Source organism: Chiloscyllium plagiosum, chromosome 6, assembly GCF_004010195.1.
Source record: "Chiloscyllium plagiosum isolate BGI_BamShark_2017 chromosome 6, ASM401019v2, whole genome shotgun sequence".
NCBI lineage: Eukaryota > Metazoa > Chordata > Chondrichthyes > Orectolobiformes > Hemiscylliidae > Chiloscyllium > Chiloscyllium plagiosum.
Genome location: NC_057715.1, coordinates 121,010,832 through 121,031,627, shown reverse-complemented (window position 1 = coordinate 121,031,627; position 20,796 = coordinate 121,010,832). Strand labels below are relative to the sequence as shown.

At 41.3% G+C, this 20,796-nt stretch overlaps 1 protein-coding gene and 1 non-coding gene across 12 annotated transcripts in view; both read left to right on the top strand.

Annotated features, from left to right (window-relative positions):
- Window positions 1-409: 409 nt before the first annotated feature.
- The window catches only part of LOC122551006 (membrane-associated phosphatidylinositol transfer protein 2), a 475,269-nt gene continuing 454,882 nt past the window's right edge, over window positions 410-20,796 (top strand). For 4 of the 11 annotated variants that reach the window (XM_043692618.1, XM_043692615.1, XM_043692619.1 and 1 more), the window contains exon 1: window positions 410-1,090. The gene's annotated coding sequence lies outside the window, so the exon portion shown is untranslated. Of the gene's footprint in view, window positions 1,091-7,014; window positions 7,069-20,796 lie in introns of all 11 variants that reach the window. The other 7 variants (XM_043692617.1, XM_043692616.1, XM_043692613.1 and 4 more) reach the window with 7 other exon arrangements.
- trnaf-gaa lies at window positions 10,211-10,283 on the top strand. The gene has a single exon. It is a non-coding gene; the product is annotated as a tRNA-Phe (tRNA).

The window sequence follows — 20,796 nt, the reverse complement described above, 5'->3', positions numbered from 1 at the left end:
AACATTGTGGATGTATGTTTGCTCGCTGAGCTGGAAGTTTCATTTTCTGATGTTTCGTCACCATACTGTGACGAAACATCAGAAAATCATCAGTGAAGCACTGGTGTTAGTGACCCAGTGTGTTTGGGTTTCCTTGGGTTGGTGCCACCATTGGGTTGATGACAAAATATCTGAAAACGAACCTTCCAGCTCAGCAAGCAAACTGACATCCATAAGCTCAACCTGAACTACAAATGTTCTCAAAACTTGCTGTCTGCAATATTTTCTAGATTCACACTTCAGATGGGTCCTTAGTGCATTCTAAGCTTTATAAATATTCAGACTTGAACAATAACAATTAGGCAAAGCCTCCTTAAATCACTGTGGACATTTCAGGGATAGTACACTTTTCAAAAATTGTGTAGGCCTTGGAAAGGGTGCAGAGATTTAGCAAATGCTATCAAGGATGATGTATTTACAATAGGGGGAGACACTTGGAATGGTTTGAATTGCTTTCGTTTGGGAAGGTTCCTATATGTGTGTCGACGTTCTGAAAGAGACCACCAAATAGTTGTGCTTTTTCAGTCTTTATTCATACCCAACAACTTTTGCTTTTCGGTTTCCAAGTATTTATCCAACTTTCTTTTGAAAGTTACTGTTGCACCTGCTTCCATTGCTCTGTGCATTGCACATCGTAACTGATTGTATTTAAAAAGTCAGACTCATCATTTCCCTTTGCTTGTTGTCGCTGGTAAATAATCTGTGCTTTCTGATTATTAAGCCTCCTGATCTTTGGGGTGTTGTCCCAATTCCCCATCTCCTGCGGTGCTGTCACACTCTGCCTGTTGATGCTGTTGCATTGAAGACTCCTGCGCTGCAGGTGGCGCTGTCCTCCCGGGGAGGAGCCGCCGCCGCCTCCGGCAGTTGGTCGGAGCGACTCTAGGGGTCGGCTCTGGACTGTACGGAGAGGGGGACGGGAGTCTCCACAGCGGCGAACCGGACTGGCACATCTCGGTGTGAGTGGACGGAAAGGGTGAAGGGCAGTATGAGTGAAGCGGCCTGGCGAGGACGGTCCCGCAGCTCGGGCGGAGTGTCTCCGGGAGGTGAGGAGGTGAGCGCGCTGTGTTTTACTGGGAAAGAGAGACGCCGGGGTTGGGGGTAAAGCGGCGCCGGCACGCGGCACCCGCACCCGCGCCCGCGCCCGCGCTCGTGCTCGTGAATGTCAGTTACCTTTAAAATTAAATCCAACTGGGACCCCCCCCATCGCCGGGGTCACAGTGAGAGTGTGGGACCCTCCGCACCCCCACCCCGGGGGAGGGCGGTGCAGTGAGAGTGTGGGACCCGGGGGGTGGGGGCGGCGAGAGTGTGGGACTCCCCCACCCCCAGGGGTGGGTCAGGAGTATGGACCCCCCTTTCTTGGGGTGAAGTGTGAGTATGGGATGGAGCTGCCTCTCGTGGCTCCCTCCAATCAACAGTCTGCTGTCCAGGTGAAGGTGGTGAACCTTGTCCTGTCCCTGGAGTCTATTAAAGTAACCGTGACAGAACTGAAAATCCATCAGTATTCCCTGGAGCAATTAATGCTGGGTAGGTGACTTCAATGTCTGTGATACTGTGGTTCAGCAGCACCACGACTGAGTGACTGAATCCTAAAGGATGTAATTGCTAGGTTGGATCTGTGGAAGATGGTGAAGCAAAAACATTTTTGCCCTCATCCTCACCAACTGCCTACGCAGATGTGTTTGTACATAACTGTTAGTGACCATTGCACAATCCTTGTGGCAACAAACATGACAAATGTAGCCAGGAGTATTCCATTCAGCCCCTCAATCCTGTCCTGCCATTTAACAAGATTAAAGCTGATTTGCCCCAAGCCTTAAATCCTAATTCTTGCCAGCTTTCATGCTTCAATTTCTCTTTCATAGTTGTCAGCTTTCTAATACTTAAAACATCTGTCCTTCACCTTTTTAAGTTCTTTATGATCTGGCTTCTGGGGTTAAGAATTCCAGACAATCATTGTGCTCAGGGAGAACAAATTCCTTTACAATGTAATTTTAAATGAGTATCCCCTTGTTCTGTCAGTGTGTTCATTAGTTTGAGATTCCTCTGATAGTGGAAGCATTATCTCAAATCTATCCTGTCAAGCCCCCCTCAGAATCTTATATGTTTCAACCTTCATTCTTCTAAATTTGAATTAATAAAGACTTAAACTGTTTAGTAGTTCTTAGTAAGCCAACCCTTTCATCCCAGGAATCAGGTAGATGAACCTCTTTTGAACTGCCCCCCCATGCCAGTATATTCTTTTTAAATGCGGGACGAAATCTACGTGCAGAACTCCAGATAGGCCCTCACCAACACACTGTATAATTGTAACTGGACTTTCCAATTTTAAAGAGGTAAAAACAATGACTGCATATGCTGGAAACCAGATTCTGGATTAGTGGTACTGGAAGAGCACAGCAGTTCAGGCACGTTGATTTCGCTGCTCCTTGGATGCTGCCTGAACTGCTGTGCTCTTCCAGCACCACTAATCCAGAATTTCCTATTTTAAAGCTCCAAACTCCTAGCAAAAAGACAAGAAAAAAATCAAATTTGCCATCTTAACTGCTTGCTGGACATGCATGCTAATCTTTTGTGTTTCATGAGCAAGAACAAAGAGACTTCTCTGCACTACACTTATTTTGGCATCTTTCTCATCTACTTTTGATTCTGCCTGTCTCATCCTTGAATACATTAAAGTCCACCTGCTGAGTTTTTGCCAGTCACTCAACCTGTCAGTATCCCACTGCAGATTCCCAATGTCCTCAGCACAACATGCCCTCCGACCTGGTTTTGTATTGTCAGCAAATTTGGAGATATCACATAATGTCCTCTGTTCTGAATTAATATAAATAATAAATATTTGAAGCTCTAAGACTAATCCTAATGGCAGTCCAGTAGCTATATCTTTCCAACCTGAAAAAGTCCCATTAATCAGGACTCTTCCTTCTGTGTTAACCAATCCACGATCCATACTAATACATTATCTCCAATACTTTGAGCTCCTATGTCGTTCAATAATTTGGCACCTTAAAACAATCTAAAATTCTAACTGGTTTTACAGACAAGAACAGGAAAGATAATTCCCTTGGTTGGAATGTTTAGACCCAAAGGTCACAGTCTCAGGATATTGGATTGATCATTTTGGACTGAATCATATGGCATGGAACCAGTCTCTTTGGTCCATGCCAACCAGGTTTCCCAAATTAAACTAGTCCCATTTTCCTGGGTTTGGTCCATTTCCTTCTAAATCTTTCCTATTCATCTAGTTGTCCAAACGTCTAAGAGTCGCAAACCTGTGGAATACACGACTGCAGAAGACTGTGGAGACCAAGTCACTAAATATATTCAATTCAGAGATCAGTAGATTTTTAGATTTTGAAGACGCCAAGGGGAGAAAGTAGGAATATGGCATTGAGATAGAGGATCATATTGAATGGAGAAGCAGGCTCAAAGGGCCAAATAGCCAATCCTGCTAGTTTGTGTTTCTTATGAATGCCTTTTGGAAAATCCAAACACACTGCATCTACCTGTTCTCTTTTGTCAATTTTGCTTGATATCTCCTCAAGGAATTCCAATAAATTTGTCAAACATTATTTCCCTTTCACAGAATCATGTTGACTTTGTTTAATTGCATTAAGCTTTTCTATTTGTCCAAATACTATCTTTCTTAATAATGGACTCAAGCATTTTCCTAATGGCAGGTGTTAGGTTAACTGACTTATGGTTTTCAATTTTCTGTTTCCCTCACTTCTTGAATATTGGTATCACATTAGTAGTTTCCAAATCTGAAGCAACGTTCCTTGAATCCAGTAAATTCGGGGAAATTTTGATCAATGCCTCCGTTATCTCTGCAGCCTCTTCCTTTAAAACCTTCGGATGCAGGCCATCAGATGCTGTGGGCTTGCCTGCTTTTAGTCCCATTAGTTTTGTCAAATAATTTGTACCTTGTGATAGAGACTGTTACAGGATCCTTCCTCCCGTTAACATCTTACTTATCCGCTACCTTTGGGATGTTTATAGTTTCTTGAAGACCAGTGCAAAATCTTTGTTTACATTATCTTTCCTTTCCTTGTTTTTTTTTCTTACCTGTTTCCCATTTTTCCATATTTTATAATACATCTGATTCATAAAATAATTCCAAAACCTCAGGCCTACCTAATTTTTGCTGCTTTGTATTGCTTAGTTCTTGATTGGATACTTGCCTTGACTATTAACCACAAGTGGTTCATTCTTCTCATTGGGTCTTTTGACCCGGAAGAAATATTTGGTCAGTGTTGTGAAATATCTGCTTAAATGTTTGCCACTGCTCATCCACCGACTTTCGTCTTCATCTGTTTTGCCAGCCCACTTTACGTAACTCTCTCTTCATAGCTCTCTAATTGCCCTTATTTAAGATGAGGACTTGGGTTTCTCTCCCTGAGACTCAAATTCTATGTCTCAGGTTGTGATTGCTATCCCCGAGAGGATCCTTCACTACGTGATCTATTATTAATCTCATCCTGTTACATGTTGCTAGATTTAAAATAGCTGATTCTCAGGTAGGCTCCCTTTTTGTTTATGTTTACCTTTTGACTATTGAGTTTGCAGTCTTGCTCACCATGTAACCACATCTCGGTAATAGCTATTAAGTTGTATTCATTTTTTATTTAGGAATGTGGAAATTCATCTTCCAAGTAACCCTTGCTCGTTTGATTTGTCTATTCAATATACAAACCTTTTATAAGCCTCCATTATATATTGGTTTATACTTTCCCCTGTAGTGAGGCAACTGCTCAGGGCCTATAGAAATCTCTTAATAGTGACTTCTTTCCCTTGCCATTCCATTCCTGATTTCCATGCAAATGTATTCCACACCATGATCAATTGCATCTTTACCATTACTCCCCAACACACTGATATCATTATTTATTAACAAGTCTTCCCATCTATGTTTCTTTTTTGCCTATTCTTCTGGAATGTGAAATACCCTTGAATATTGAATTTGCAGCCTTGGTCAAAATCTCTGTAATAGCTATCAAGTCATATTAATTGTGTTTTATTTCGAAATATGAGAACAGATACCTGCCTTTGGTCCATATCTCTTAATACCTTTGCTAAACAATAAAAACTATCTCCAATTTAAAACTGATAACTGACCTGGCATCAATTTTCAATTGTGGGAGAGAGTTCCAAGCCTCTGCCACCCTTTGTGGTATCAATTCATCTTATTACAAATGTTGTATGCATTCAGATAAGCAGCCTTAAACTTTTTATGATGATTGCTCTCTCTGGTTCTAACTTTTGCTTCACTCTTCCACTATTTTCTACCTTTCCTATCTAACTTTGATTATCATTCACCTCTTCTTTGTCCTGCACTTATGATGTATCATTTCTTTTTGATTTTCTAAACTTTCCTTCAACTGAATCTTTCCCCACCCTAAATAATTTCAACCCCTATCCACAATTGTACGATTTAGCAAGACATTGGTCCCAGCATGGTTGAAATGAAGCCTGTCCCAATGGATCATTTCTCTTTTTCCCTCGTGCTAGTACTCCACAAATTGTAACCCATTTCTATCTCGCCAACCTTTGAGCCAGGTGAGTCCCTAAAAAGGACAAGGAGTAGGCAACTCAGCCCTTGAGCTGGCTCTGCCATTTAATATGATCATGGCCAATCTCTTCTCGTTCTTTCTTGATCACTTTTCTGTCTGCTCCCAAAAACCTTTCAACCCATTACTCGTTAAATCTAATTATTAGTCCTCTTTAACCTACACCAATTTGCATGTGGTTCTGGTAGGAATCCATACATAACTTTTGTAGTTCTGCTTTTGAATTTAGCCCTCAATCATACAGATGTACAACACAGACCCTAGTTTAATTTGCCAGCATTTGGCCCATATCCCTGTAAACCCTTCCTATTCATAAAATCCGATGCCTTTTAAATGTTGTAATTGTACGTGCCTCCACTTCCTCTGGCAGTTCATTTAGGGCGGCACGGTGGCTCAGTGGCTAGCACTGCTGCCTCACAGCACCAGGGTCCCAAGTTTAATTCTAGCCTCAGGCAACTCTGTGGTGTTTGCATGTTCTCCCTGTGTCTGTATAGGCTACCTCAGGGTGCTTCAGTTTCCTCCCACAGTCCAACCATGTGCAGGTGAGGTGATTTGGCCATGCTAAATTGCCCATAATGTTCAGGGATGTGTAGGTTAGGTGCATGCATCAATGGTAAACGTAGGGGAATGGGTCTGGGTGGGTTACTCTTCAGACGGTCAGTGTGGACTTGTTGGGCCTCATGGCTTGTTTACACAATGTAGGAATTCTATGCTTCTGTGATTCATACACACCCCATCCTCTGCACGAAAACATTCCCCCTTAGGTCCCTTTTAAAATCTTTCCCCTCTCACCTTAAACCTATGCCTACCTTGGGGAAAAGACCGTGACTATTTACCTTATCCATGCCCTTCATGATTTTATAAACCTGTATAAAGTCACCCCTTGGCCTCTGATTCTCCAGGCAAAAGCACCCCAGCCTATTTATTGTCTCCGTATGTCTCAAACCCTCTAACCCTGGCACCATCCTTGTAAATCTTCTCTGAACCCTTTCAAGTTTCACAACATCTTTCCAAAGCAGGATAACCAGAATTGAACACAGTATTCCAAAAGTGGCCTAACCAATGTCCTGTACAGCTGCAACGTGCCCGCCCAACTCCTATACTCAATACGTTGACAATATCTTCACTATCCTGTCTATCTGGAACTCCACTTTTAAGGAACTCTGAACCTGCACTTTGAGGTTTCTCTGTTTGGCAACTCTCCCCAGGACCTAATCTTTAAGTCTGTAAGTCCTGTCCTGATTTGCCCTACCAAAATGCAGCTCCTTGCATTTATCTAAATTAAACTCCATCTGCCGTTCCTTGGCCCATCAAGTGCTCATATTTGCTAAGTGTTTTGTTGTCCTGCCTATGTTGTTGGTATCTTGGTGGACCATGATAACTGGGTCCTTCCTTTCCCACTCTTCAGTTTCTCTTCAGTTTTTCTCCAGTGCAGAAGAGATGCTCTTCTCGTTGGTTCCAGGTATGTGATATAACCTTTATGATTCTGTCTTTGCTGCAGTGAACAGTCTCCTTTACCCCAACAATGCTAATTACTGTTACTTCAACAACAACATTTCTCTCCCGCGTGCGCTCTCTCCATTGTTTGAAAGGTCCATCCTTTTTATGAAAGTGCTATACCTTGCACTGTTTTAGTCTTGATCAGTCTGGTTCATCGTGATGCTCACTGTTGCACGCTGTTCCCTGTCTGTTCCACTGCGATGCTGACCACTGTGCACACCTCCCAGTCTACTTCATAGTGATGCTAATGCTGTGCAGTCTCCCCAGCATGCTTCAAAGTATTACTAACTGCTGCATGCTTCTTTTCGTCAGTGTTCCTTCTAATTTTTTTTCTGCTGATCTGACCTCTGAGGTCCATCCATGGCAACAGCTTCAGAAACTGGAAGTCAATGCTGGTCAGTACTGCTTAAACGAAACTTTGCTCCCAGTCATCAATGCAGTGATACTGACTGCTGCAAACTCTGTCCAGTCCCAAGTTCACTTTGAGGAATGCCCTCCATTGTGTTGTGTGACATCACCAACATTCTAAAGGAGTATGGACAAGGAATGTTCAGTGGTTATGCCTACCTGTACTGTCATGGGCAGATTACTGAAGATGGCGTCAAGTAGTTTTCCCTTTTTAGATTCCCACCTGCCACAGCCTCAATCTAGAAGTTATGTCTTTCAGGTGATTTGGTCAGCTCAGAAAGTTATGGTGCTTCCTGGCCATTCTTGGTGATGTACATTTAAGTCCTCCCCAAGTTGGTGTTCAGCGTGGAAAACTTCCCATTAGTGTAAAACACGTTCAATACAATAGATGAATACCCCAGATTTTGTGGTTGTATTGACAGTTTAAGAATGCAAAGATAGCAGTTGTTTCACTGAGAGTAACCTCCAGCAACTCATCAGGTGCAGTACAATGTGGCAATCCATGCATGGTTGTCAACCATTCCCTGCTTCCGAGGGAGCACAGTTGAAGCCCTGGCAAATGAAAAATTTGTATTCTTAGTCTCAATGTGAACACTGTTAATTTTACACTTTGTTGAATGCAATGTAACTGTCTATTAAAATTCAGTTATTGTTGAACACCCTTTCTGGCTCTGAAAAGCTAATGTATACATGTCAGATGTTTCCCAATCTATGCAAAAACTTTCCAGATTTTTCAAATAAGTTTATGATATTTCAGTTTTCATGTTCCCCATTTTTTTTTTGCTGTAAAATGAGAAAAAGTGACAACCTTTTACTTTCTGACTTTGTAGCATTTGATTTTTCACTGATTAACTGTTTAGCCTGCTTGATGATTCATTGTTGCTGGATACCAGAGCTCCCCTCCAACTGAAAGCAGAATAAAATTAACATTGGGAAATGGGAACTGGAGACTGCTAGATCTTATGTCGGCAGATTTTTTTTTCATGGTCTGCAATTACTGACTAAAAAATCTGGGCCAGTGTTTTTTCTTTTAAACTGCTTTAATTTTGTTTTTGAGTTTTTACCAATTGCATCAACTGCTGTTGTGAAACTGTTTTTGGGTGTCTGTTATTTGACATGAGAAGAGAATTATATTTTAAATTTGCTTTGGCTTTTTTTTGTCATTGGCTAAATTTTGATGAAGAAGTAGATGGGGCTTTAAAAATATCTATACCCCATTTCTCAAGACTCTGGACTCAAGAAATATAAAGAAACCTTAAATGAATTTTCGTTGCCATTATTGTCATTTTATTGAGTTCAAACAGAGTATATTTTCAGTGACATTTTTATTTTGAAATTTTGACCAGGAAATAAACTTTGATAATCTCATGTACAGATTGGAGATAGTTGATTTTCTGCCTTGGGAGAGAAACTGTTCCTGTCTCAAGCAAAACCAAATTTGAATGTTTTATCTGATAAGGCCAGCTTTATTTAGGAACAAGCTAAGTGCAGTACATTTGCTTTGAATTTAGTAGACTTTGAAGTTGTAGAAAAGGCCATTTGGCAGTATTTAAGTTCAGCACAAATCTCTTTCCACCTCTCTTCATCCCACCACTTTAACACAGCTTTATTTTCTCTCTCATGAACTGATCTAGCTCCATCTTAAATGCATCAGTGCTGTTTTCCACACCAGCTCCTGTAGTAATGCATTCCACATTCTCACCTTCAGGAGTATGACTATTTCTTTTACAATCTTGATTTATTACTATCTTGAATTTATAACTTGAATTATGGACTTCACAACTGGAAAGATCACATTTTTACATCTATCTTGTTAAACCTTTCAGAGTCTTAAAGGCATCTGTTAGGTGCTCCTAATCTTTCTGTCTTCTAGAGATTTTCTCAGGTCTGTGAAACTAGGACTGGGCTGCAGCTGCATATAAATGTTGGCTCCTCATGTTTGCATTCTAAGCCTTTTCTAATTGCAATGTATTTTCATGAGAAAGGGTAGTTGTTGTATACTTGAGATTTTCAAATTATTATTTTAACAAAAACTATCATTTTCCTCAAAATAAACTTGTATGAGTGGTATATAACCACACAATATTTATGGCTTATGCCTTTGGTTTCAGGAACAGGTTCTACGGGTTATGACAATTATTGCTTCTAGTGTCGCTGAGATGATGAATGATTCTGAATGTGCTATTAGAAACATTTATGATGAGAATCATTAGCCAAAAACATTTTTTCATCTATGCATCTTAAGTTAAAGTTTGTTTTAAAAGTAACTTTATTGAATCTAAATATAGTATATCAGAAAAGAAAATTCCACTCATCACAAGCTGTTACAAAAAGGCAAATAAAAAGAAACCCTTTTGTTTTGTATGCAATTTTCTTATTGTCTTTAATTCAAAGTGGGAACGTGCTGTTTTTATGTTAAATATAGTTCACCATTCTTGCACCTTTTCCAAACATGCTTAACATAATTCATGCAAATTGATACAAAGTATTATAATTCGGAGTTCTATTTTAAATATTGATTTCTTTCTTTTGATACATAATTCAAGACATGTACTTTATTTACTGTATAAACATATTAACCATTTCACCGGAGACTTTTGGTACTTTACTCTATATTTGGTTTAGAAATGTTTAAGTCTTGCAGTTTATTTTGGACTTATTTTGTTTCTACATTTTCCTCTGTGATGGGAGAAATAGCTGAAATAACTCAGTTGGGAAAGTGTTAGACTGAAGATCTAAAAGTCCCTGGTTCAATTCCAGGTTTCGGCAGAATAAGCAATACCTTTCCCTTTTGATACTGGGGAAGTGATGGCCTATTGGTGTTATTGCTAGACTGTTAATGCAGAAACTCAGCTAATGTTCTGAGAATTCGGATTCAAATCCTGCCATGGCAAATGGTGGAATTTGAATTCAATAAATACCTATAATAAAGAGTCTAATGATGGCAATGAAACCATTATTGATTGTTAGAAAAAAAACTGGTTTATTAATTTCCTTTTAAGGAAGGAAACTGCAGCCCTTACCTGGACTGTCCTACATGTTACTCCAGATTCCATAGTAATGTGATTAACACTTAACTGCCCTCTGGGGATGGGTAACAAATGCTGACCTGGCCAGTGATGCCCTCATCCCATGCAGGAATAAAAGGAAAGGAGCTTTTTCCTTCATCGGACAAGGTATTCAGTACAAGAGTTGGCAGGCCATGTCACAGTTGTGTATTGGACTTTGGTTTGGCCACATTTGGAATACTGCATACAGTTCTGGTCCCCACATTACCAAAAGGATGTGGATGCTTTGGAGAGGGTGCAAAGGAGGTTCACCAGGATGTTGCCTGGTATGGAGGGCACTAGCTATGAAGGGAGGTTGAGTAGATTAGGATTATTTTCATTAGAAAGATGGAGGTTGAGGGGGACCTAATTTGAGGTCTACAAAATCATGAGACATATAGACAGGGTTGAAAAATGTGGTGCTGGAAAAACACAGCAGGCCAGGCTTATGCCCGAAACGTCGATTCTCCTGCTCCTCGGATGCTGCCTGGCCTGCTGTGTTTTTTCAGCCCCACATTTTTCAACTCTGGTCTCTAGCATCTGCAGTCCTCACTTTCTCCATATAGACAGGGTGGATAGCAAGAAGCTTTTTCCCAGAGTGAGGATCTCAATTACTAGGGGTCACTAGTTCAACATGAGAGGGGAAAAGTTTAAAGGAAATATGAGTAGAAAATTCTTTACTCGGAGGATGGTGAGTGCCTTGAATGCGTTGCCAGCGGAAGTGGTAGAGGCGAGTGCGATAGCATCATTTAAGATATATCTAGACAGATACATCAATGGGCAGGGAGCAGAGGGGTGCAGATCCTTAGAAAATAGGTGACAGGTTTGGATAGAAGATATGGATTGGCACAGGCTTGGAGGGCCAAAAGGCCTGTCCCTGTGTTGTAATGTTCTTTGTTGTTTGTTCTGTAGGGAGAGGCTGAATCGGCTGGGGCTGTTTTTTCCTGGCGCATTAGAGGCTGAGAGATGACCTTATAGAGTTTTATGAAATCTTGAGGGGCATGGATAGGATAAATAGACTCCCCCTGGGTTGGGGGAGTCCAGAACTAGAGGGCATAGGTTTTGGGTGAGAAGGGAAAGCTTTAAAAGGGACATCAGGGGCAAATAGTGGTGTGTGTATGGGATGAGCTGCCAGAGCGAGTGGTGGAGACTGGTACAATTGCAATATTTCAAAGGTATCTGGATAGGTATATGAATAGAAAGGGTTTAGAGGGATATGAGTGAAGTGCTAGTAAATGGATCTAGATTAGATTGGGATATCTGGTCGGTATGGACGAGTTGGACCGAAGAGTCTGTTTACGTGCTGTACATTTGTATGACTCTGTGAGAGACCTATACCCAAGTGGGAGAGTCTGTGCAATTGGGCCAAGAAGAAACAAGTACCCCAATGGCAGCTGATGCATTCAGGAGAGAACGATAGTAGACTGTTAACGTGAAAGGAAAGTTATGCCTATTGACGCTGCTGATGAACAACTTAGTGCCAGCAACATATGAATCTTTGATACAATAACCATTTATAAGACTGTCAGATATAGGAGCAGAATTAGGTCATTTGGCTCATCAAGTCTGCTCTGCCATGGCTGATATGTTTCTCAACCCTATTCTCCCACCTCATAATCCTTAATCTCTTTACTAATCAAGAACCTATCTCTCTCTGTTTTAAGTACATCCAATGACTATGCTTACACAGCCGTCTGTGACAGTGAGTTCCACAGAATAACCATCCTCTGGCTGAATAAATCTCTCCTCATCTCAGTTCCAACTTGTCGACCCTTCGCTCTGAGGCTGTGCCCTCGGGTCCTAGTCTCTCCTACCAGTAGGAACATCTCCATATCTGTTCTATTCTGGCCTCAGTATTCTGTAAATTTCAATCAGATCCCCCCCTCATCCTTCTAAACTCCATCGAGTATAGACTCAAAGTTGTCAACCACTCCTCATATGACTAGCTCTTCATCCTGGAGTCATTCTTGTAAACATCCTCTGAACTCCCTCCAAAGCCAGCACATCCTTCCTTAAAAATGGGGCCCAAAACTGCTCGCAATATTCCAAATGCAAGCTCATCAGTATTGCTCTTGTATTCTAACCCTCTTGAAATCAATACTAATATTGCATTTGCCTTCCTAACTGCTAAATGAACCTGCATGTTAACCTTGAAAGAATCCTGACCTAGTATTCCTAAGTCCATTAGTTTTACAGATTTCCAAACCTTTTCCCGTTTAGAAAATAATTTACGCCTCTATTCTTCCGATCACAGTGTAAAACCTCACAATTTCTCTCCGTATTCTATCTGCCTTTTCTTTGCACACTTGCCTAGCATGTCTAAGTTCTTCTGCAGCCTCCCTATTTTCTCAACATAACCTGTTCCTCCACCTATCTTTGTGTCATCTGCAAACTCAGCAAAAATGCCCTTTGTTCCTTTGTCCACATCATTGATGTATAATGTGAACAGTTGTGATCCCAATATTGACCCCTGTGGAACTTCACGTTACCAGCTGCCATCTTGGAAAAGACCCCATTATCCCCAATACTCTACCTATGCCAGTAGTTTTCCTCTAAATCCAGGGGCTGTTATTTTATTTAGCAGTGTCCTCTGCAGCATCTTATCGAAGGCCTTCTGGAAATCCAAATAGACCACGTCCACTGGCTGTCCTTTGTCTAACTTGCTGTTTTACCACCTCAAAGAATTCTCAGACTTGGCAGGCATGACATCCCCTTGACAAAGCTGTACTGAGATGGAAATGTGTTGCTGGAGAAGCGCAGCAGGTCAGGCAGCATCTAGGGAACAGGAGAATCGACGTTTCGGGCATTAGCCCTTCTTCAGGAATGCCCGAAACGTCAATTCTCCTGTTCCCTAGATGCTGCCTGACCTGCTGCGCTTCTCCAGCAACACATTTCCATCTCTGATCTCCAGCATCTGCAGACCTCATTTTCTCTTCAAAGCTGTACTGACTCAGCCCTATTTTATCACTCACTTCCAGGTACTCAGTGATCTCATCCTTAATAATAGACTCTAAAACCTTAGCAATGACTGAGGTCAGGATCACCAGTTTTTAGTTTCCTATCTCCTGCCGCCTCCTCCTCTTAAACAGGGGTTTTACATTAGGCATTTTACAAGACCCTGAGGAGTGGCAGATGGAGTTTAACTTGGATAAATGTGAGGTACTGCATTTTGGTAGAACAAACAAAGGCAAGACTTAGACAATAAGTTGTAGAGCTCTGGGTGGTATTGCAGAGCATAGAGACCTAGGGGTTCAGGTACATAATTCTTTGAAATTTGCATCACAAATAGGATGGTTAAGAAGGTGTGTGGCATGCTTGCCTTCATTGTTGAGACCTTTGAGTTGGGATATCATGTTGATGTTGTACAGACATTGGTGAGGCCTCATCAGGAGTACATTGTACTGTTCTGGATGTCATGTTATTGGAAAGACATTGTTAAATTGGAGAGGGTTCAGCAAAGATTTACCAGAATGTTTCTGGGTATGGAGGGTTTGATTAATAAAAATAGGCTAGATGGGCTGGGACTTCTTCACTGCACTGTAGGAGGTCTATAAACCTTATAGACGTTTATAAAATTGTGAGGGGTATAGATAAGGTGAATAGCAAAGTCTTTTTCTCTACAGTGGGGAGTTCAAAACCGAGGACATACTTTTAAGGTGGCAAGTGAAAAATTTAAAAAGGACGTAGGGGTCAACTTGTTTTACCGAGAGTGTTTTGTGTGTGGAATGAACTGCCAGTGGTAGTGGTAGATGTAGGTACAGTCACACCGTTTCAAAGGCATCTGGATAGATACATGAATAGGTTTGGAAGGATATAGCTATATGCCAAATGGAGGCAGTGGGAATAGTTTAGTTTGGGAACATGGTTGACGTGGACTACTTGGACCAAAGGATCTGCTGTATGACTCCTGATTCCTGAAAGATCGTCATCAATGTCTCCACTTATTCTGCAGGTGTCTCCTTCTGAACCCTCGGGTGTAGCCCACCCTGTCTGGTGATGTATCCACCTTCAAACCTTGCAGCTTCCCCAGCACCTTCTTCTTCGTGATGGTCACTATACTCACCTCTCCTTCCCGACACAGATCTTTTTAAGGTCTGGCATGCTACTTGGGCCTTCTACCATGAATGCTAATGCAAAGTGCCGATTCGGTTCCTCCATCATTTCTTTGTTCCCTGTTCTAATTCTCTAGCCTCGTTTTCTGGCATCTAATGTCCATTCTTGCCGCTCTTACTTTTTAGATATCTATCAAAAAACTCGAGCAATCTTCTTTTATATTCCTTCCTAGCTTACTCTCATATTTCATCTTCTCCATCCTATTTCTTTTACAGTTATCCTGGTTTTTAATGGCCTTCCAATCCTCTGGATTCCCACTAACTTTCACCGCATTGTATGCTTTATCTTTTGCTTTCCTGCTGTCTCTGACTTCCCCTTGTCAGCTATGGTTGCCTCATCCTCTCTCCCTCTTTCTTGGGATGAATTTCTGCTGTGCCTCCCGAATTGCCCCCCAGGAACTCTTTCCCTTGCTGCTGCATGGTCTTCCCTATTAGCCTCCCTTCCCAGAAGAGCCTCTTATGTAACTCAAATGCAGATTTACTCCTGATTAAGTACTATGCAATACACTTTTGTTTATCAAGACTGTGCCCTTTTTCTGCCAAAGAGTTTATGTTGGTGTCCTTCCTCACTGTGCCAATAACTTAACATGAATATCGATAAGTATGGTTGATGACAGTGAATTGGCCTAGAATATCTCAAATGGTTCTGATGGCAATGACCACACATATGACAATAATCAGTTGCTTTGCTGTGGATCTGAAGTTGCTTGTAACCCAGACAAATATATTACTGATCCGTTCTGAAGACAGGTCACTGGACTTGAAATTTTAACTCTGCTTTCTCTCAGTATGTCTGGCAGCATCAATAGAGGTTTTCCAGAAATTTCTGTTTTTGTTTCTGGAAAAAACAGAATGAATCAAATGGACTTTTATGATATTGATTGATTCATTTATGTCAACACTGATGATGTGCTTTAAATTCCAGATTTGTTAATTGCATTTAAATTCCTCCAGCTACAATGGTGTGATTTGAACCCTGTTCCCCTGGTTATTAGTATGGCTCTCTGGCCTGTTTATTGGTGCTGCGCTCCTTCAGTACTGCACTGGAGGATATGTTTGGCGGCACGGTGGCACAGTGGTTAGCACTGCTGCCTCACAGCGCCAGAGACCCGCGTTCATTTCCTGCCTCAGGCGACTGACTGTGTGGAGTTTGCACATTCTCCCCGTGTCTGCGTGGGTTTCCTCCGGGTGCTCCGGTTTCCTCCCACAGTTCAAAGATGTGCAGGTCAGGTGAATTGGCCATGCTAAATTGCCCGTAGTGTTAGGTAAGGGGTAGACATAGGGGTATGGATGCGTTGCGCTTCGGCGGGGCGGTGTGGACTTGTTGGGCCGAAGGGCATGTTTCCACACTGTAAGTAATCTAATCTAATCTATCTTGGTGTAGATATTAAAACCAGAACTTAGTGTTCACTTCAACGTGCCGCTCTTTGTGAATTGGTGCTGAAATAAATATAGTTTCATAAGTTTTATACTTTTTGTCAAGACTGAACTGTCTCCAGATTGGAAAGACAATTTGACCAAATACCTGAGTTGAAGAATATTCTTGACATGAGATTTGTGTGCTAAGTAACGGAGGAAGATACTGGTTGGTCGGCTACAGTGCTCCAGCATCCTACCTGCTATGTAAAGTTTGGATGATGTTTTGTTTGATTATTGAGATTTCTCACGATCTTTAAATCAAATGTAATCATTTGACATCCTAATCATTGTATTGTACCATTCAGAAGCAATAAGAAGAGTTTGGTCCCCAGAAGAATGTTTTCTGAAACTCCACAGCTTATGCGTGCCTGTTTGATTACTGACATATTCTGTTGCCAAACTAGTTCTCTCCCCCTCTCAGTAATTTATCAATGATCCTGAGTCTGAACCTTGCATTTTACCCTCACCTGAGGAATTTTGTTGAGCACACTTTGAAGGTTAAAGTCAGCTGCATCTGCTGTTGCAGCTATACACCATCTCACCTTTCCTTTCAAATACATCTTCAGTTTGTGAAATATTTGTGCGATTATTTATCAGCCTTCTTGCATCTGCGACTACTCTGTATGTTTGCAGATTGGATGTGTTAGGCATAATGTCAATAAGACAGCAACCTGTATTGCGAACAAATGAATTAGGAAAATACTTAAGCACTGTGACCTTTTATACAAATTATAGCTCATAAGGAGAGAAAAAGATTTCTCATTACTTCAGCTGTCTCTATCTTGATCTTGTGCTGCTTACTAATGATCATGAATTCAATGCAGCCTGTGACACCAGTGTTTTTATTAAAATCAAATGTTCCAGAGACCCACTTGTTATGGCAGTGGCTTTAAGCACAATGAATGCCCTCAACACTCTAGAGGTTTGGAATGCTGTTGTAATGTCATTGTGCTCTGAGATTGCAATGACATTGCCTTGTGTATGCACATTGGTTTCTCTGTGTATGTATGAAGTAAGGATATGTGCTGCTGGTCTGCAAGGTGATCAGCTTCACAGAAAACAAGTGAAATGGAAAGTGACAAATTCAAGCCTCTTTCTCAAAAACTGAGCTTAAGTGTTAAAGCAGCTTTAAGGGATGTGCACGAATTCCATTTCCACGACTTTGGCTGCAGGCCATAATGCTGGTGATGAGGAGAAGAGACATAATTTGCCTTGGGAATTGGTAAAGCGCCACCTTGTTTGTCCCAGTCTTCATGTACTGGCACATTCTGTTTCTCCTGGCTATTTACAGTCATAATATGTGCTTTAAATCTGCATTCGCTTTTAAGCCTCACATTTTATTAAATATACAGGAACTCTTGTAGTGCAGTGGTAGTGAATCTGCCTCTGGGCCAGAAAGCCCAGGTTCAGTCCCACCTGCTCCAGAGGTATGTTATAACATGTCAGAACAGGTTGATTAAAAATATCTATGATCAAGTATATAGAAACAGGCCATTTGGCACAACTTGTTTATTTTGGTGTTTATGCTTCATACGTGCCTCCTTTTACCCTCATTCACCCAACCCAACCAACACGCCATTAGGTGCTTGTTTAACCTCATAAATGCACCATCCTATTTGTTTCAACACCTACCAGTTGGTAGTGAGTTCCACAATCTTGCCACTCTCCTAAATTCCCTACTGGATTTATGAATTAACAGTTGGCCTCTACTTCTGCTATCCCCAATGATAGAAACACCTTTATGTTTGTCCTGTTAAACCCCTTAATAATTGTAAATAACTTGTGTTAAAACACCTTTTGGGCATTTTGCTCCCTGCTGCACTGCTTTTAAGGCCATGACAGTAAAATCTGCCTTGGACACCAGCGGAATAAATTGTTTGCCTGCATTGACTTCAGCGAAAATGCTAATCTGTTTTGAGTTTGATTAGTAAAGGGATCAAGGATTATAGGGTGAAAGCAGGAGAATGGGATTGAGAAACATATCAGCCATGATCAAATGACGGAGCAGTCTTGCTGTGCAAAATGGCTTAACTCTGTTCCCATTTCTTATGGTCTTATGATGATCAAGGCAGAGTGTAAAACAGGCAGATGATTTGTTGTTGCTACTATGTGCTATGATCCAAGGGGAATTTTGCTTCAGTTGTCTTGTCATTGAGGATATGAGCTACTTGACTTTTCTCATGAGGTATTCTTGATGACCCTGTGTAATCTTGTAATTATGATCAGGAATAAAGAAAGATGGACAGGAGCTGATATATTGTACAGTGAAAATCAAATTGAAATCGGGAATTGAGCCGACATCTCACTGTGCTAAAATGCACCATGAGTTGCCCCATCACATGGAGAAAGTGAGGTCTGCAGATGCTGGAGATCAAAGTTGAAACTTTATTGCTGGAACAGCACAGCAGGTCAGGCAGCATCCAGGGAACAGGAGATTCGACGTTTCGGGCACAGGCCCTGAAGAAGGGCCTGTGCCCGAAACGTCGAATCTCCTGTTCCCTGGATGCTGCCTGACCTGCTGTGCTGTTCCAGCAATAAAGTTGCCCCATCACATGACCTAGAATAATGTCTTAAATCTACTACTGGTCCTTTGATAGATATTTGTCAGCCAGAACATCCATGTAAATCAGTTGGGTAGGTTTAGAGAAATAGGAATGTTTGTCTTTTTTTGTTTTTGTTATGATCGTGAAGTTTGTTGTAATAGGAGATCAGTTGTAACTAGTAAAGATGGCTTGATATTTCAGATAAACAAATTGGTTGGCCCTCATTTGTGGGTTAGTTCACCAGGAATTTAGAACGACATCATTAACTATTGGGGAGAAAATTAGCTTAGGGCTTAGGGTGATAAAGGTGTATAAATCAGAGAAGGGGACTGTGATATACTTGAACGAATTAACATTGAGAGGGAAGAGATATTATCAATTTTAACAGGAATAAAGTTGGATTCAGCCTCAGGCCCTGATGAGATGTATCCCAGGCTGTTGTTGGAGGTGAGCAAGGAGCTTGTACGAGCTCTGACATTAATTTCAGACTCTTGCAGTTTTAGGAGGGGTACCTGAGGACAACTAACATAGTACCATTATTCAAGAAAGTTGGTTGGAATGAACCAAGAAACTACTAGAAAGTGAGGTAATGGGTCATAGGGAAACTATTGGAAAAACATTCTGAGACACAGAATTAATCTTGACTTGGAAAGGCAAGGATTAATCAGTGATAGTTAGCATGATTTCTTTAAATGTCTAACAAATTTGAATTTTTTTTTGAGGAGTTAAGTGTGTAGTTGAGGGTAGTGTAATGGACATAATCTGTATAGACTTCAGTGAGGCTTTTGACATGGTCTCGCATAGGAAGTGACATCATGGGATCCAAAGTCGTTTGGCAAATTAGATTCACATTGGCTAATAGGGAGCAGAGAGTGATGATCAGAGGGTGTTTTTGTGATTGGAAACCTGATTTGATGCTGAGTCACTTACTGTTTCTTGTGAATATAAGTGATCTTGATATGGATGTTTGAAATATTATCATTATAGTATAGGCTTCAAGGATGATATGAAAATTGATGATGTGGTAAAGCCTTAGTCTACAGGACAGTATAGGTGGGCTGCCTAGATTGGCTGAACAGTGGCAAATGGAATTTAATCCTGAAAAATGTGAGGTGACGTGTTTTAAGAGGATTAACAAAGCAAGGGAGTACATGTCGAGTGGTCGGACTCTGCAGAGGATCAAAGGGACCTTGGTGTGCATGTCCATTGATCATTGAGGGCAGCAGGGCAGGCAGGTAAGGCAGTTTAGGAGGTATTTGGGACACTTCCGTTTATTAATCAAGGCATTCAGCACAAGAGCAAGGAGACAGTGATGGAGCTTTATGATATGTTGATTATAACGTTCTTATATATTAACAATGTTAGTTAGGCTATACCTGGAATACTGTGTGCAGTTCTGGTCACCACACTTAGGAAGGATGTGATTTGTATGAGAGACTGTGCAGAGTAGGTTAAGCAGGATGTTGGCTGGTTTGGGGCAACTCCTGTATGAAGACAGACTAAATAGGCTGGGGTTATTATTTCCTTCAAGTAGTGAAGGCTGAGGGAAAAGCTGATTGAGGTATGCAAAGTTCTAGAGACTATAGAACATGTAGATGGGGAGAAACATTTCTCTTCAGTCAGAGGGTCAATAACCAGAAAGCACAGTTATATATTAAGGAGCAGCAGTTTCAGAGGTGATTTGAATAGAATATTTTTCACCCAGTGGGTGATGGTTATCTAGAAGTAAAAGACTGGTAGAGGCAAGAATCCATAAGACATTTATGAAGTATTTAGATGAGCATAACATTTATAAAACATTACAGCGCAGTACAGGCCCTTCGGCCCTCGATGTTGCTCCGACCAGTCATACCAATCTGAAGCCCAGCTAACCTACACTATTCCATGTACGTCCATATGTTTGTCCAATGATGACTTAAATGCACTTAAAGTTGGCGAATCTACTACCGTTGCAGGCAAAGCATTCCATACCCTGACTACTCTCTGTGTAAAGACACTACATCTGATATCTGTCCTATATCTATCACCCCCTCAATTTAAAGCTATGCCCTCTCCTGCTCACCGTCACCATACTTGGAAAAAGGCTCTCCCTGTCCACCCTATCTAACCCTCTGATTATCTTATATGTCTCTATTAAGTCACCTCTCAACCTTCTTCTCTC